This window comes from Oryctolagus cuniculus, chromosome 2 (genome assembly GCF_051225735.1).
Source record: "Oryctolagus cuniculus isolate XC-2025 breed Fujian yellow rabbit chromosome 2, ASM5122573v1, whole genome shotgun sequence".
Lineage (NCBI taxonomy): Eukaryota > Metazoa > Chordata > Mammalia > Lagomorpha > Leporidae > Oryctolagus > Oryctolagus cuniculus.
This window is the reverse complement of record NC_142868.1, coordinates 102453374-102470494: the sequence shown is the minus strand read 5'-3', so window position 1 is coordinate 102470494 and position 17121 is coordinate 102453374. Positions and strand designations below refer to the sequence as shown.

Here is a 17121-nt window from a genome sequence, read left to right as displayed (position 1 = left end):
AGTCTCCATGCTGCCTCAGGGAGTGCTGGCTTGTGGTCATTACAACTTTTGACTACTGGGGTCTCACCCACAGTATTAGATAAGTACATCTCTAAAGCCATTTAAAATAATTTCTGTGTTTGGAAATGAAGAAGTTGCCATTAATGATTTGACTACATGCCTGTTTAAATGACTAACTCTGGGGCCAGCGCTGTGCCGCAGTGGATTAAAGCCCCAGCCTGCAGTGCTGGCATCCCACATGGGTGCCAGCTCCAGTCTCAGCTGCTCCTCTTCTGATCCAGTTCTCTGCTATGTCCTGAGAAAGCAGTAGAAGATGGTCCAACTCCTTGGTCCCCTGCACCCACATGGGAGACCCAGAAGAAGCTCCTGGCTCCTGACTTCAGATGAGCTGGTTGTTGCAGTCATTTGGGGAGTGTACCAGCAGATTGGAAGACCTCTCTCTCTCTCTCCCCCTCTCTCTGTAACTGTCTTTCAACTAAGTAAAATAAATCCTTAAAAAAATGACTAACTCCACCTTGACTTAATTATTGATTTCCCAGTTGGAAGTTAATAGATTTTTTTAGAAAGCTTTTAATAAATAAATTTCATAGGTACAACTTCTATAATTTAACAATTCTTAACCCCAATCCCACCTTCCCACTCCCAAACTGTCCCACCTCCTACTCCCTCTCCCATTGCATTCTTCATTAAGATTCATTTTTAATTATCTTTATATACAAAAGGTCAACTCTATACTAAGACTTCAACTGTTTGCACCTACATAAACACACAAAGTATAAAGTACTGTTTGAAGACAAGTTTTACCATTAATTGCAGTAGGTTAAGTATGTGATGTTGGCATTCCACATCAGAGTACGGTTGGAGTCCCAGCTGCTCCACTTCTAATCCAGCTTCCTGTTAGTGTACCTGAGAAGGCAGAGGAAGAAGTTTCAACTGCTAGAGCTCCTACCACTCATGTGGGAGACTCAGATGGAATTCTGATCCCCAGCTTCATCCTGACCAGACCTGGCTATTCTGGCCATTTTGGGAGTGAAACATTAAATGGAATATCTGTATCTTCTCCCTCCCAACCCTCAGTATAATCGCCATTCAAATAGACTTTAAAATTTTTTTGATATTCATGTACCATTTTTGCATAATATGCATTTTCCATGAAGTTTTTGAAGACTGTTACATGTATGGATTTCAAAGTTGGTTGCACAAAGAAAAGGTCCTTTAATTCAATTCTGCACAAGTTTTTGAAAACCTCTCATTTTCTTCTATTTTCTATAAATAATATATATTTGCATTTCTTGCAAAATATTGATTGTATTTCCTTCCTCATTTTGTCCCCAATGATATCATTCTAGTTTGATTTTCACTTTTTATCTGCACCACTGTATTCTGTCTTACAATCTCTTCTCATTTCAGTCTATCCTATGTGAAGTGATTAGATAAAACTTCTTGGAGAACAGTTTTTATGTTGTTACTCTCCTGTACAAAAGTGGTTAAGAAAACAAAAAGAAATATTCATATTTCATTAAGAATAAAATACAAAATCTTTAGTCAGATGATTATGGATATCATAAATCCAATGGCCTGTTAACTTTTATTTTTTAAAGGCTTATTTATTTGAAAGGCAGAGTGACAGGGAGGGAGATAAAGGGAAGGAAGGAGGGAGGAAAGGAAGGGGAGGGGGAGAGGGAAGAAAAGGAAGAGAGAGAGAGTGCATGTGCAACCAGGGTTTGGGGGGGTTAATCTGATTATTCACTCATCAAATGCCCAGAACAGGTGGGATTGGGTCAGGCTGAAGCAAGGAGCCAGGAATTCCATTCAGACCTCCCACATGGGTGTTAGAGACCTAAGTACTTGGGCCATCATCTGGTGCCACCCATGCACATTAATAGGAAGCTGGGTCAGAAGCAGAAGCAGAGTTCAGTCCCAGGCATTCTGATATGTGTTGTAGGCATCCCAAGTGGGAGTTTAACCCACTGCACCATAATGCCATCACTTGAAGTTTATTTGACATTTCTTTGATATTTTATGTTTCTCTGGCATTTTGAATTGCTTTACCTACCGGTACTGTGATACAGCAGGTTACTCTCTCACCAGTGATGCTGGCATCCCATATGAGCACCCTCTTGAGTCTCGGGTGCTACATTTCCCATCCAGCTTCTGGCTAATGCATCTGGAAAGAAGCAGATGATCCAAGTCATTGAGTCCCTGCCATCCACATGGGAAACCTGGATGGAGTTCCAGCTCCTGGGTTTGGCCTGACCCAGCCCCAGCCAATGTGACCATTTGGGGAGTAAGCCAGCAGATGAGAGATGGATCTCTCTCCCTCACTCTGCATTTCAAATAAGTAAGTAAATCTTTAAGAAATAATTTATTTTTCAATATGTTTCTCCTTAGCTTCTAGAATAGCATTCTCCCTTGGTGCTACTGCTATCTGTTGACTTGTCTTTCTCAGTCTCTTAATGGAGCACAATACATCTCCCAAATGTTGATATCCTGTCACAGATGTTTGGCCTCTTCTGTTCTCTAAGTTACAGACTCTTGAGCACCTAAATAACTCTCATGCATAACCTTGCCTATATGTGCCTGAGGACTCCAAAATCTCAGATTTCAGGTCTGACTTAACTTTCATTTTCAAATGACTGATGAAAAAACATGTCTGGAAGACAGCATTTAGCCCTGTGGTTAAGATGCTGGTGTCACACACTGGAGTTAATGGGTGTGATTCCCAGTTCCGGCCTCTGGGAAGCAGCAGTGTGATGGCTCAAATGATTGGGTTCCCTGCTCCTTGACCACCTCTGGACATTGTGGGTATTTGAGCAGTGAACCAGAGGGTGAATACCCCTTCTCTTCCTGTCTTTTTGCCTCTCAAATTAAAACACAAAACAAAACAAAAAACCCATGTCTATTTCTTCCAATAAAATGACTTAATGGCTAAAAGCAGTTTCATTGTTAAATTCAGCAAAAATAATTCTTGGTTGTAAATGATATTTGAATAATGAATAATTGTAAATCAAACTTACATAATGGATCAGGAAGAGAGAAAGATGTGGACAATGATTTTTACATTTCACTTTGATACTTCTTTGTCATGTAACCTTAAAAAATCCATGTGAATTCATTGTGCCTAAGTTTGATGTCCTTAAAATTATGGGCTCATCTAGTTGAGGCAGTAGTTTAAAGGGAAGTGGTCAGAATCTTAGAAATCATCTTATTTCTGCCCAAAACAGTTAAGATACATAGGCAAGTCATTTTATCTCTCTAGTTCTTTCTCTCTTGTAACATAAGAAGACCATCTTTCTATTTAAAGGATTTATTCTACACATTCCTATCTTAAGGTGAGGTTCATATGACTGTGAAACATTTTGTGACTGTCAGGTCTTCAATTCTACTGCATTGTTAGCAGTGTAATAATCATGCTGGCACTGAAGATGAAGTGCTAAACAACATAGGACTGCCAGGGCTTATTAGGAGCTACAAAGAATCATTTGAGTTCATGAAAATGTTTAAATTTAAAAATAGAATCACTCTATTATTGTTCAGAATCAGTATAGTTACCAATTTTTTTGTTTATAATAATTGAGTATCAGTAGCTTCATTTTTGATAGTATATCCCTGGTATTATATATTGTAATATTGTACAAAAGTATATATATTGTAGTTATACAATATTTATAGACTAACTAAAATTATAGGTAGCAATATTTATTGCTTTTTTCTTTTATTGGATTTTATCATAGCATATGTCAATAAACCTTTCTATTTTAAATTAATGACTAATGAGATTATCCACTGTTCAGCCTCCTGGCTTTGCCTGACCCACTCTGCAATGCTGTAGATATTTGAGAAGTAAACCAGAGGATGAAAGATCTCTTCCTTCTCACTCTCTCTTGCTGTAACTCTGTCTTCGAATAAGTAACTAAATTTGTAAAACAAAAATATTATCCACTGCAAATTGAACATAACCAGGAGGAGAAATTCAAATTGGAAAGTATAACAATTTGGTAAAAGATAAAGGCATTTGTTATATAGTAAAGAGATTATTATGCAACCCAGTATTCTCCTAAATTGTATGGAGGAAAAGGAGCACTGGTCACTGACTCTCACCCTTTGAGGTTTACTTGGCATCTCTATCTATTTTTTGGGTTTTTAAGGCACCAATATAATTGTAAATCCAACTTTATATATTTAGTTATTTAGAAGGTGGTTAATCACCTTGCCACCCACCTCCAGTCACACACACACACACACACACACACACAATCTGGTTAGGAATGCAATCAATCCATTGAGAAGCTTAATCTCTTGGGCAACTTAATTTGATACTACAGCTATCAATTTTATGTAGCTTTGCTAATGCTACAGCAAAGCAGGACTGTTTTAAAATTTTATCAGTTACAAAAGGAAACAGTCATGGTTTGTACACATTACATTTATAATTTATCTAAATATTTTTGTATTTTCAAATCTTTGTATTTAAAAGTTGTTTTATTTTCATTGAGCTCACAAATACTTTTATTTAAGCACTGATATTAATCTATCTGTCTTTAAACATTCTCTTTCCTTGTCTGTCTGGGTTGTGCAGACAGTATCCCCTCTGAGACCTCAATCTCTTAGTTCCTCAGTGGTTCCTGAATCTTTGATGATGCATTACAGTGGGTTACTCATTCATTATTGTCATCAGCAGCCTCACTGACAGAATCAGCTATCTGATTCACTGTGGACATTCTTTGCCACAGGCTGGAGGAAGACAAGTGCAGTTTTATCTTATATGACTGTCTATAGGCTATCCTGCAAGCCCTGCACTGAGAGGAGATATGGAATGTCTTTGTTCCAAGCTGGCATACCTGGTGCTATGAATTATTTCCCAATTCTTAGTTATTTCATTTCAATCTCTGGGTAATACTCATTTCATTATTTTAATTCTAATTAGTAACTAGTGAACTCATAGGTAATTTTTTTTAAGTATTTTTAATTGTTTTTAGGAAGAGTTTGCTGTTGATGAGGGTTACATGGGTTAAAGATTGATGTGACTGATTAAGATTTCTGTCTTTTTTCTGTTTCTAAAATCAGTCATTGCAGGATCACTAAATCAACCTTGTTTTAGTATTTTACTATGTACACTGTTCCAGGATGTATTTCCTTGACTCAGGGTTGAGCTGAGAAGTGGAGCAGGGGAGTAGCATTGTTATTATTTGACTTGGAAGCCTCATGTCATTCATTAGAGCAGTAGGGAGGTAGCAGCATGCATGTCATCTTTGCCAGCTAATGTGTGAAATGGGAAAAGTGTGCATACGTTTTGTTGCCTAAGCTTAGGTTAGTATTCATGGATAAATTAGAAAAACTTAGTAATGAAAGCCAGGAAGTGATTAATAGTGTTTTAGTAATCCAAGAATATTTTCTCTCTTCTCTCTCTCTCCTATCTCTCTCTGTCTCCTTTTGTCTCTGTACTTATGCCTTCCAAATGAATAAATGAATCTTTATAAAAAGCCACCACCCTATCTCTAGTTATGTTTCCCTTCTCCAAGTTGCCTTGCTGAGGTTGGAAGTTAGAGGAGCTAATGTGTGCTCTAAAGAAAGGGCTGAACCAATCATTTACTCTTGCTCCCTTTGGATCTTCTTTAAATTTTTTTTTTCTCTTAGATAGTAGTGCTGAGCCATAGGCTACTATGACTACCTGATGATTCAGATATGCTGAAACACATAAACAAAAATGCAGGATTGAAAAAGAAACCAATTTGTTGAAATATGGTAATCAAAATATTAAAAAGAAAAAAATGGTAGAGAAGATGTTCACTTCCTGGGAGATGGAATACACACACTTTTCCCTATTTCTTCCCTTTGAATACAACTAAAACATTTGTACATTATGGAGGAAACAAACATAAAAAGTCTGAAATGTAGGAGCCAGCACTGTGTTATAGTGGGTTAAGCTGCTGCCTGCAATGCCAGCATCCCATCTGGAAACAAGTTGGTGTTCCACCTGCTTCTTATCCAGTTACCTACCAATGTGCCTGGGAGAGCAGCTGAGGATGGTTAAAATGCTTGGGTCCCCACCACATACAAGGGAGACCTTGAAGATGCTTCCATCTCCTGGCTTCAGTCTGGCCCATCCCTGAATGTTGTGGCCATTTGGAGAGTGACCCAATGGATGGAAGATCTCTCTCTTCCTCTTTCTGTAACCATTTTTCAAATTAAAAAATAAATCTTTAAAAAAAAAGATGAAATGTAGAGAGATGTAGGACAAACAACCGGAGACTAGACCCAAGGAATGAGATGAGATGGTGGAAAGTTCTCTAGCTTGTCCTTTTGCCTAATATATGTCACACTTGGGCCCCAACAACTGGTAACCCAGAAGTGCCAGGAGAAAGACAAAAAATGTCCCAACAAAAGCTCTGTTTCCTAAGCCAAATGATCAGGAAAGGAGCAGCCTCACAAGACAGATCTGCTTAGGGTTGTCTCTCCCTGTTGGGTGTCAACATAAGCCAGCACAGAACCTGGACTTATCTCCAATCTGAGAACAAAGCAGGACTGCTTCTATAGAAAAAGCACATCCCAAACCAGCTGCAGAATGTTTGGCTAAATAGGATGTAGGTTCTCATCATAATTACTCACTCAGACTCAGAAAAGCACTTGTCATACCGAGAACCAGGCAAATCTCAACTTGCATAAACCCAATAAGTAGATACCAACAATGAGAAAGCAGAGATGTTAGAATTATCTGACAGGGCTTAAGGCAACAATTATACATTTGACTGCCTATATTTGCAAAAGAAATGATTGTCTTTATAAAGCAAAACAAATTCAAGAATTTACAAAAAAATCCTGAAACCAATAAATCCAATGAGGTCTTAGAGTTCAAGATAAACAAGCAAATTCAGGAGTAGTTGTATAAAATAGCAATGAATTATAGGCAACAAAATGAAAACTCTAATGCAACTGTAACCACTCAAATGAAGGAAAGGGGTCAACATTATGGCATAGTGGGTTAAGTTTCTGTGGGTGGTACTGACATCTCATATGGTCAACGGTTTGGGTCCCAGCTGCTCTACTTCCAATCTAGCTCCCTAATGTGTCTTGGAAAGCAGCAGAAGATGGCCCAAGTCCCTGGGTCCTTGCACCCATGTGGGAGACCCGATGAAGCTATTGTCTCCTAGTGTCCTTCAACCCAGCTCAGCCCTGGCAGATGTGATCATTTGGAAAAAGGAAGAAGGAGATAGGGAAGAAAGGGAGGATGAGATGTATCACTATGTTCTTAAGATTGTGTATATGAAATACATCAAATCTGTTCCCATTACATATATAAATTCTAAAAAGTAAATAAACCAATGACTCCTAATTTTAAAATATCACATATTATATTTTGTTTAGATTGGTTTTTATAGGCAAAAATTGTTTTGGAACTAGAGAGAGAAAGAAAGTTGTGACCTAGCTAAAATAACTTTCACATTTATCCTATTCAAAGAGGATTTGTTATTAAAAGGCAGAGCCTGTAGTTTATTCAGTCAATACAAATTCATGGAGCATATAGAATGTGCCTTCCCAGGCAATCAAGTCTCCCATTTGCCTCATCACTTAGTTTTTTTGTTTTCTTGCAAGCATTTGTCATAATCTAGAACTACCTTGTTGCTTTATTTGGTAACTTGTTCTTGACATTTGAACCCACAAGATTGTACATTCCACATGGGTAGGAATTTCTTTTATTCCTCTGGGTGTCAGTAGGGCCTTGTTTGAGTAGGCAATCGATGAGTATATTTTGAATGCAAGCTTGGGCCAGAGATTAATGAACTATTGTGCCTTAAGAAGATGAGCTGGATCTTGAAGAATGGATCAGATAAGGGAAGATTAAGGGAAAGGGGAACAATCCAGACAGAAGGTCATCAAAAGTAAAATCCTAATGGCTTTTATAGCAGTATTTGCTGCCCTCCCAATTAGAATAAACAGCAAAAACATTGAAGCTATGATTTTACATTAGATACTTTTGGGGAAAAAATAAAGTTGTCAGGGTAGGGACAGACTCTAAGGAACATCCAAAGCCAGACAGGGTTTTGGAGCTGGAAGTGTTTTTAGGGATCCAGTCAACTCCCTTAGAGTGAAGTAACTGAGGAACTAAGGGGTGATGGTTACCTGGTTAACCAGAAAGTTAATTCCGTATGATCATAATCTTATTCATTAACATAAATCCAGTGCTCTAAGGTAATTTGGAAATATTTTAATAGAGAACAATATATGGTAAAATGGTGTTTATGGAAAGAAATCTGGGGCTGGTGCTGTGGTGTAGTGGGGAAAGCTACCACCTGCAGTGCTGGAATCCCATATGGGCACCAGTTTGAGTTCTAGTTGCTCCACTTCCAATACAGCTTTTTTCTATGGCCTGGGAAAGCAGTAGGAGATGGCTCAAGGGCTTGGGCCCCTGCACCTGTGTGTGAGACCTGGAAGAAGCTTCTGGCTCCTGGCTTCAGATAGGCTCAGCTCCAGCCATTGCAGCCAACTGGGGAGTGAACCAGCAGATGAAAGACCTCTCTCTCTCTCCCTCTTTCTGCCTTTCTTTCTCTGTGAACTCTGACCTTCAAATAAATAAATAAATAAATAAATCTTAAAAAAAAGAAATCTTACTCCATATTTAAGGCATATTGGAAGAAAATCTAATTCAAGGGAACACACAAATACTAGGAAGTAAAACTGGCATGACACAAATGAAGCCTTGATGAGGTGGTGAATATATGAAGGGGAAAGAACAAATTCACATTGGAGCGTAAACAAGCAGAACAAAATCAATGCTACTGTTTCAATGGCTCTTCTGGAGAAAATAGCTCTTGGCCTGAGGATATTTTTGTTCAGTCCCACCTAGAATATTTACATGATTTGTTTTCAGTTACATGTTTTTTAAAATATTCATTTTGTTATATGAAAGGCAGAGTTACTGAGAGGCAGATTCAGAGAGAGAACAATAGAGGACTTCTATCCACTGGTTCACTCCCAAAAATGGCCACAATGGCCAGAACTGGGCTGATCCAAATCCAGGAGCCAGGAGCTTCTTCCAGGTCTCCTTCCTTTGGAGCAGGGGCCCAAGGACTTGGGCCATCTTCTACTGCTTTCTCAGGCCATAGCCGAGAGCTGGATCAGAAGCAGAGCAGCTGGGTCTCAAACTGGTGCCCATATGGGATGCCAGCACTGCAGGTGGCTTTTCTTGCTATGCCACAGCACCGGCCCCTTCAGTTACATTTTGAGAATACATTTTTGATTGGATTATATATTTTAAATGCAGAAATACAGAGAGAGGAGAAAGAGAGACAGAAAGGGAGAGGGAGAGATGTTCTATCTGCTGGTTCACTTCTTCAAATGACCACACTGGCTGGGATTGGGCCAAGCCAAAGCCAGGAGCCAGAAGCTTCCTCAAGGTTTCCTATGTGGGTGCAGGGTCCCAAGCACTTGGGCCATCCTCTACTGTTTTCCTAGGGATATTGGCAGGAAGCTAGATTGGAAGTGGGGTAGCTAGGACACGAACTTGTGCTCATATGGGATGCCAGTGCTGCAGGTGGTGGCTTAACCAGCTACTGCACAGTACTGGCCCCAAGGGCATGCAGTTTCAGTTAAGAATTTTTGGGGGTTGGCACTGTGGCATAGCATGTAAAGCTGCCACCTGCAGTTCCAGCATCCAATATGGGCTTCAACTCCAGTCCCAGCTGTCCACTTCCAATACATCTCTCTACTACAGTTACCTGGAAGAAACTCCAGGCTCTTGGTTTCAGATTGAGCCCAGCTCCAGCCATTGAGTGCACCAGCAGATGGAGGATCTCCCTCTGCCCCACCTCTGTATAACTCTTTCTTTCAAATAAATCTTAAAGAGTCCGTGCATCATTCAGCCAATCAATAAATTAATGATATCATCAGTGAGCAATGGGTCCTATCTTGCAAGACATAATAATTATAACTGAATATTATATAATTATATAATATTATAAAAATAATTCCATGAATTATTTTTGTAAACTTTCATTGAGATGGGTTATCTCCAAATATTGTATGGTCTGGTCATGATGGATTATGAGCCAAAAATCAGACCTTTGCTTAATGCCATTTCCTCAGATTACAGTGCATTTCTTAACTCCAGGCGATTCCTCTTTTTATCTGTAAGGCCAAGAAGAAGCTCTTTTGAGTTGTTACAGTCACCTTGAATGACTGCAAACTTCACCTTAACTAAGATGTTAAAAATCAGGTTAAATTTGTGTGGTTGGGCCAGCACTGTTGCACAGTGGATTAATTCTCTGCCTGTGGTGCCAGCATCCCATATGGACACAGGTTCTAGTCCTGGATGCTCCTCTTCCAATCCAGCTCACTGCTATGGTGTGAGAGAGCAGTGGAAGATGGCCCAAGTGCTTGGGCCCTGCGAGACCCAGAAGACGCTCCTGGCTTCTGGCTTCTGGCTTCAGATCAGCTCAGCTCTGGCTGTTGTGGCCATTTGGAGAGTGAACCAGCAGATGGAGGACCTTTCTCTCTGGCTCTCCCTCTCACTGTCTGTAACTCTACCTCTTAAATAAATGGATAAAATCTTTTTAAAAAAGGAAAAAAATGGTAGTCACCATGTAGTAAATTACTTTCTTATGCTGTCAAAAAGCATCTAAGCCAGAATTGAGGAATCTGTACATGTTAAAGCTTACCGATTCAATGGCAGGGATGCTCTATAAGATCAGGCTAACTCCTTTAGCTGTGATTTTGGGCTTACATAGGAAAACAAAGTTAGAAATACTGTGACACCTGGCACAGGGTAGGCACCTCCTTGTTCCACACCACCCAAATATACATTGTACACTTCCATCTATGATACCTGTCATGTCCCAGAAATTCACTACTGTTTCTCTTCTCTCCAACACAATGATAGAAATTTGAACCATGAATGGTAAAATATTGTGGTTGAATAACAGCACCTGTACAAGAGACATGCTCCAGTGAAAATTTGGGGGATTGTTTCAAGTGATGTCATGACAGATAACACAAACTGTTCTATTTGTTTTTTCAGAGTGCCTGTATGAAATTACTCTATGTTAAAACATTTCTGTTTCAAACAGAGTGACAAAACATTATCAAGATGAAGAAATTGACAGGAACATTATGTAGTGTATACTTTCAGGGTTATGTGGTTTCTCATATTAAATCAGTCTCTTAAAAATATGCTGGATAAACTGGATCTCCACATGTAGAAGCATAAAACTAGACCTCTGCCTTATACCTTACCCAAAAATCCACTCAAAATGGGTCAAACACCTGAAGCTATGACCCAATACCGTCATTCTTAGAGAATATTGGGGAAACTCTGCTTGACATTGACATAGATAAAGATCCTTGGAAAGACCCCAGAAACACAGGCAATCAAATCAATATTGACAAATGAGATTTTATTAATCTGAGAAGCTTCTGCACTGCAAAAGAAACCCTCAGCAAAGTGAAGGAAGGGGGCAACTGACAGAATGGGAAGAAATATTTGCAAACTATGCAACTAATAAAGGGTTAATATCCAGAATCTATAAAGTGCTCAAGAAATTCAATAACAACAAAAAAATCCAGTTAAGAAATGAGCAAAGGACTTTTCAGGCATTTGTCAAGAGAGGAAATTCAAATGGCCAACAGATATTTGAAAACATGCTCAGGATCACTAACCATCAGGGAAATGTAAATCAAAACCACAATGATATTTCACCTCAACAGGCTCTCATACAGAAATTAAACAACAAATGTTGGGAAGGATGTGGTGAGAAAGGTGCCCTAATCCACAGCTGGTGAGAATGTAAGCTGGTACAACCACTATGGAAGACAATATGGAGATACCTCAGAAATCTGAATATATACCAATCATATGATACACCATCCCACTTCTAGAATTTACCCAAACAAAAAGAAATCAGCCTATGAAAAACGTATCTGTTCCACCATGTTCACTGCAGCACAATTCACAAGAGCTAAGATATGGAATCAATCAAGTTCTCCATCAACTTGTGACTGGATAAAGAAATTATGGTATATATATACACACACACACCATAGATTATTAATAACCTGTAAAAAAATATGTCTTTTGCAACAAAATGGATGCAACTGGAAACCATTATACTTAGTCAAATAAATCAGTCTTAAAAACACAGATACTATGTTTTCCCTGATCTGAGGTAACTTATAGAGTACCTGAAATGTAATGCATTGGAGTGAACATTTTGAGAATCAATAATTACTTACAGCCTGTCTCTTTCATTGAGGAACAGTTTTTTTTTTTTCCATATTATTGTTGAGCTCCTTTACTTAGTGTAGGATTAACTGAATGATCATTAAATACACTGAAATTAGCTTTTTGTAAAAAATTAAGAGAGGGAATGGCAAAGGGAGAAGGAAGAAGAATTGGAGAATGGGTGGGAGGGAGGGTGGAGTGGGAGGTATCATTATGTTCCAAAACCTATACATATGAAATACATGAAAGTTACATAACTTACATAAAATTTTAACAAATCTTAAAGACAAAGATGCCAGTAGGCAAAATGCTTAAGTACAAAGACAAATACTTATGTTTGCTGTTGATGCAAAAAAAAAAAAAAAAAAGTCCACAGGGGAATGACAAATTCTCTCAGAACTAAGCATCTTGTAAACATATGCAATGGAAAAGCAGACTCAAGCTCAACCAAGAACACAACCACTGTGCTGTTTAAGGCTAATTTGTCTTCCCCACTTGGAGTCAATATACTAAAAAATAAGGGGTTAAAAAGATGTTCTAGGCTCCTGTGACTGTTGAGTCTATTTCTCCTCTTGTGAGCTGCTCATTTGTTGTGGGGACACAACCTTTCTAGACTCTTGCAATATTTGCAGTAGATCAAATTCAAGGTTAACTCATATTTGCTGGCCTGGAGCTCCTCGAATCCTTCTGACCAAAGCAGTGCTTCCTCTGGGGGAGGCCTGCAAGAGAAGTTCTGCAGTTAAGAGGGCACATATCAGGTCCGCTTTCCAGCTCAGCCATTCAGGTTTGTGAGCACAGGATTCTCAATTTAATTAATGAAAGTTTGTTGTTTGCTTTTCTTGCTGGTTTTGGTCTTCCCAGGAGTGGAAGAATTTTTGCAAGAAATAACTCAATCATGTCTTCCAATCTTTTAATCTTAAAAAAAAAATCACTAAGCAGACAGGTTTGAAAGCACAACTACAGCTGAATATATTTTTATCCAATAAAGCTGTCTAGTAGCTACAAACCAAATGAGACGAAAACAAGTAGCAATCTTATCGACCTAATATTTAAACTTAGCATCGAATTACTGAAGTTTCCTCAGTTCCTCAGACTGTAACTACTAATGTTAAGAGTAAAGGTCAGAACTACCTTAAAATCACAAAGATATGATTTTTTAAAGATTTATTTGTTTATTTCAAAGTCAGAAGTACACAGGAGAGGAAGAGAAAGAGAGAGATCTTCCATCCACTGGTTCACTCCCCAATTGGCTACAATAGGTGGAGCTGTGCTGATCTGAAGCAAGGAGCTTCTTCCAGGTTTCCTACATGGGTACAGGGACCCAAGGACTTGGGCCATCTACTACTGCTTTCCCAGGCCATAGCAGAGAGCTGGATCGGAAGAGGAGCAGCCAGGACTTGAACCCACACCCATATGGGAATGCACCACTGCAGGCAATGGCTTTACCTGTTACACCACAGCACCAGCCCCATCACAAAGATATCTTAATATATTGTACAGTCCAAACAGCAGATGATGGGACCTGGCACCATGAGTTAAGGCACCCATCCCATGTTGGCAATGGTTTGAATCCAGGCTGCTCCACTTTCAATTCAGTTCCCTGCTAATGCAGCTGGGAAAGCAGTGGCGGATGCCCCAAGTCCTTGGACCCCTAAGCCCTAGTCCAAGACCCAGAAGAAACTCCTGTCTCAGCCTCACCCAGTCCTTGGTCCTCGTGGCCATTTAGGGGAGTGAACCAGAGGTTGGAAGACTTCCCTTGTTCTGCCTCTCCCTCTCTGTAACTCTGACTTTCAAATAAACCTAAAAAAAAAAAGATGCTATTTCTGGCCCACAAATGGTGGCAGTTTCTTTGCAAGGTTAATTGCTTTGCACCTTCGGTCCTGGATGCACCAGAGACCATGCATAGGGAGTGATGAGTGATGACTGGCCCCCAGCCTCGCACCCCTCTGACCCACAACACTCCTTTGAGGAAGACACTGCAGAACTATGATTTGTTCCACAGTCATGACTGTGTGAGAACAGCTTTATCATGAAAAAGTGAGAGAGGACTCAAACGGAAGTCTTCAGCCAGTGAAAGCACGTCCCCTGATATGAGCAGGCATACAAGATTAAGTTAATCAGATTCATGAGCTGGAAAACTATGCCCTCAACCCCTATGTATTCCACCTGTATTCCCAACTTGTCAAGCAGACAACTAATCATGCCCCTTTGGGGAGCGCATAAAAAGCATGGAGCCCTCTGGGCCTGCCCTTGCCCTCCCAAGCCTCCAGGCACACAGCTTTTTAGCAGCCCCTCCGCTGTCTGCCCACACCACGTGGTTTTGTGGTCATTCCCACCTGCACGGTTTTTCCTCTCCCCGTGGCTCTGACCTGTGAAGGCTTGTACATGGCCCTTGTTCACCCCACGTCTCTTGGTGTGGGGCCTTCTGGCTGCCTCTGGAGCCTGCTGGTTTGCCCCGCCGCTGCTCTCCTACCCACGTGCTCTCTCTCCTTTGCAGCCTCTGGTCTACTCCCTGGAAAAGCCTGGTGTGCCACAGCCGCTTTCAATTTCTGACCCCCTTCCTCTTGGTAAATCCCTCACCTTCCTGTGTATTTTTCTCACACTCTAAATGCTAGACTGTACCATGTTTTCTCATTTACAGAAACTCGATATTTAGAATTCTTATCTAAATAGACAAGGACCCTCAATATATCAATCTTGATTTTAAAATAAAGTAAACGATGTCCCGCCCACCCCCTCCTCCCAGCAGCAGCACAGGATGATCAAGAGCACAGCATGGCCAGGGTTCCTGGGACTAAACGGTTTTCAGCCACACACAAGGCCGCTCCACCTGCCTCCTTGCAAGCCCTCCCCGAGTGTCCACACTCACAAAGCGAGCACAGCCCTCCTAGATACAATTTCCCGGAGTAAATTTGTATTGTGCACTTGGCTTTTCTGCAGACGTTCAGGTTACAGGGTATCCCAAAGTGCCGCGTGTGTAGCAAGCCGCATGTACTCATGAGGACCAGTTCATCTTCTCCAGCTTTTCCACACTCTTGGTGTCATGCGGTACCAGTCCCCGCACACACAGACTACTAACCCACAGCCCTCAGCGGGCCGCAGCCTTTACAGCCAGCCGGCGTGGAGGCGGGTCTCTCGGGGCCAGCCCCGCCCTTCTAGAGCGATGATTGACTGAAGGCCTACGGCAGGGGTGGAACCTGAGCCGGTGCTGGGCACTGAAGCCCACTGACTGGCTGGAAGTCAGGGAGCTGTTGACATCTGAGCTACCGCTTAGAGCGCCATCTGGCGAGACGCCGCGACCTGCAGGCCCGCAGAAGGTGATTAATTTTTCCAGGCCACAGAGCTATGGCGCAGGCTGGCTCAGGCCCTCCTTTCCCCCAGCCTGGGGAATCTCTGCCCCCTAGCTGAGCGGATTTCCAGAAAGCACAGCTGTGCCTCTGCTTCTCTCCTTAGTGGGCGGGTGAACCAGGAACTCTGCAACGTGGAGCCAGGTAGTCTCCCGCAGCAGGAGACAGTGACTGTCTGAAGGTGACACCTGAGGTGGGCCTGCTTTTGGGTGGGCTCTGGATGGGCATCTGTGCTCCTGGGCCTGTGGGGCTACTCATCGCCTCCTGGCAGCACGGGGAGCTGGCGTCCTGGTGGCAAGGAAGGGTGAGTGAGGAGCAGTGAGCTCCGAAATTGGGAGCGCCGAGGTCTTTGGAGTCTAGCAGTGCAAAGAGACAAGCTCGCCTCCTGAGTCACTGCTGGCCAGCTTAGAACTCACCAGAACCTTTAATTAACAAAAACAGCGTATATAGTGGTGCGATGGGGTGGGAGCACTTTACTTGAATGAGCTGCATTTGTGAATTCTTCAGAAACCACCCACTCCCTACTACTGCAGCCTTAAAATGATTGGTAAGTGGGGCAGCACTGTGTCCTAGCGAGTAAAGCCACTGCTTGCAGTGCTGACATCCCATATGGGCACCGGTTCAAGTCCCGGTTGCTCCGCTTCCAATCCAGCACTCTGCTACAGCCTGGGGAAGCGGTAGAAGGTGGCCCAAGTCCTTGAGCCCCTGCACCCACATGGGAGGCCCAGAAGAAGCTCCTGGCTCCTGGTTTCAGATGGGCACAACTCCAGCCCTTGCAGCCATTTGGGAGTGAACCAGTGGATAGAAGATCTTTCTGGCTGGCCCTCTCTCTATGTGTAACATTACCTCTCAAAATAAATAAATAAATCTTTTTTTAAAAAATTGTATCCAATGTTGTGAACTAACTGTGCATATACAATTAGTTAAGAAAGAAGAATAACAAAAAATAATAAGGAAGAGCAGAATGAGGAGGGGAATGCTGAGATAATGTGGTACAATAAGAGAATGAAAATATTTCAGAGCTGGCACCATGGGATATTGGCTAAATCCGTCTCCTGCAGTGCCAGCATCCCATATGGGCATCAGTTCTAGTCCTGGCTGCTCTTCTTTCAATCAAGCTCCCTGTCATGTCCTGGGAAAGCAGTAGAAGGTGGGCCAGCTCCTTGGTCCCCTGCACCTGTGTGTGAGACCCAGAAGAAGTTCCTGGCTCCTGGCTTCAGATCTTCATAGCTTTGGGTGTTGTGGCCATTTGGGAAGTGAATCAGTGGATGGAAGATTCTCTCTCTGCCTCTGCCTTTGCCTCTGCCTCTCTGTAACTCTGCCTTTCAGGTAAATAAAAAAAAATCTTAAAAAAAAAAAAGAAAAAGAAAGAAAATGGTCCAAGGAGAAGAAAGTAGCAAAACAGCTGAATGCTGTTGCGAGTTTAAGATAAAGGCAGGGAAGTGACATTGACTTAGACAAGATAGAAGTTGTTGGTGATATTGCTTAGCACAGCTTCTATGAAATGATGAGGATAAAGTCCAGTTAGAGCAGACTGATGAGATGAGAGGATAAAAAGTG

The 17121-nt window shown here is 41.4% G+C and overlaps 1 long non-coding RNA gene across 1 annotated transcript; it reads right to left on the bottom strand.

Moving 5' to 3' along the window:
• Nucleotides 1–773: 773 nt before the first annotated feature.
• On the bottom strand, nt 774–15978 carry LOC149127959 (uncharacterized). Its single transcript, XR_016229647.1, has 3 exons — nt 15084–15978; nt 2057–2167; nt 774–906 (listed from the first exon to the last, which is right to left on the bottom strand). It is a non-coding gene; the product is annotated as an uncharacterized LOC149127959 (long non-coding RNA).
• Between the last annotated feature and the right edge of the window lie 1143 nt (nt 15979–17121).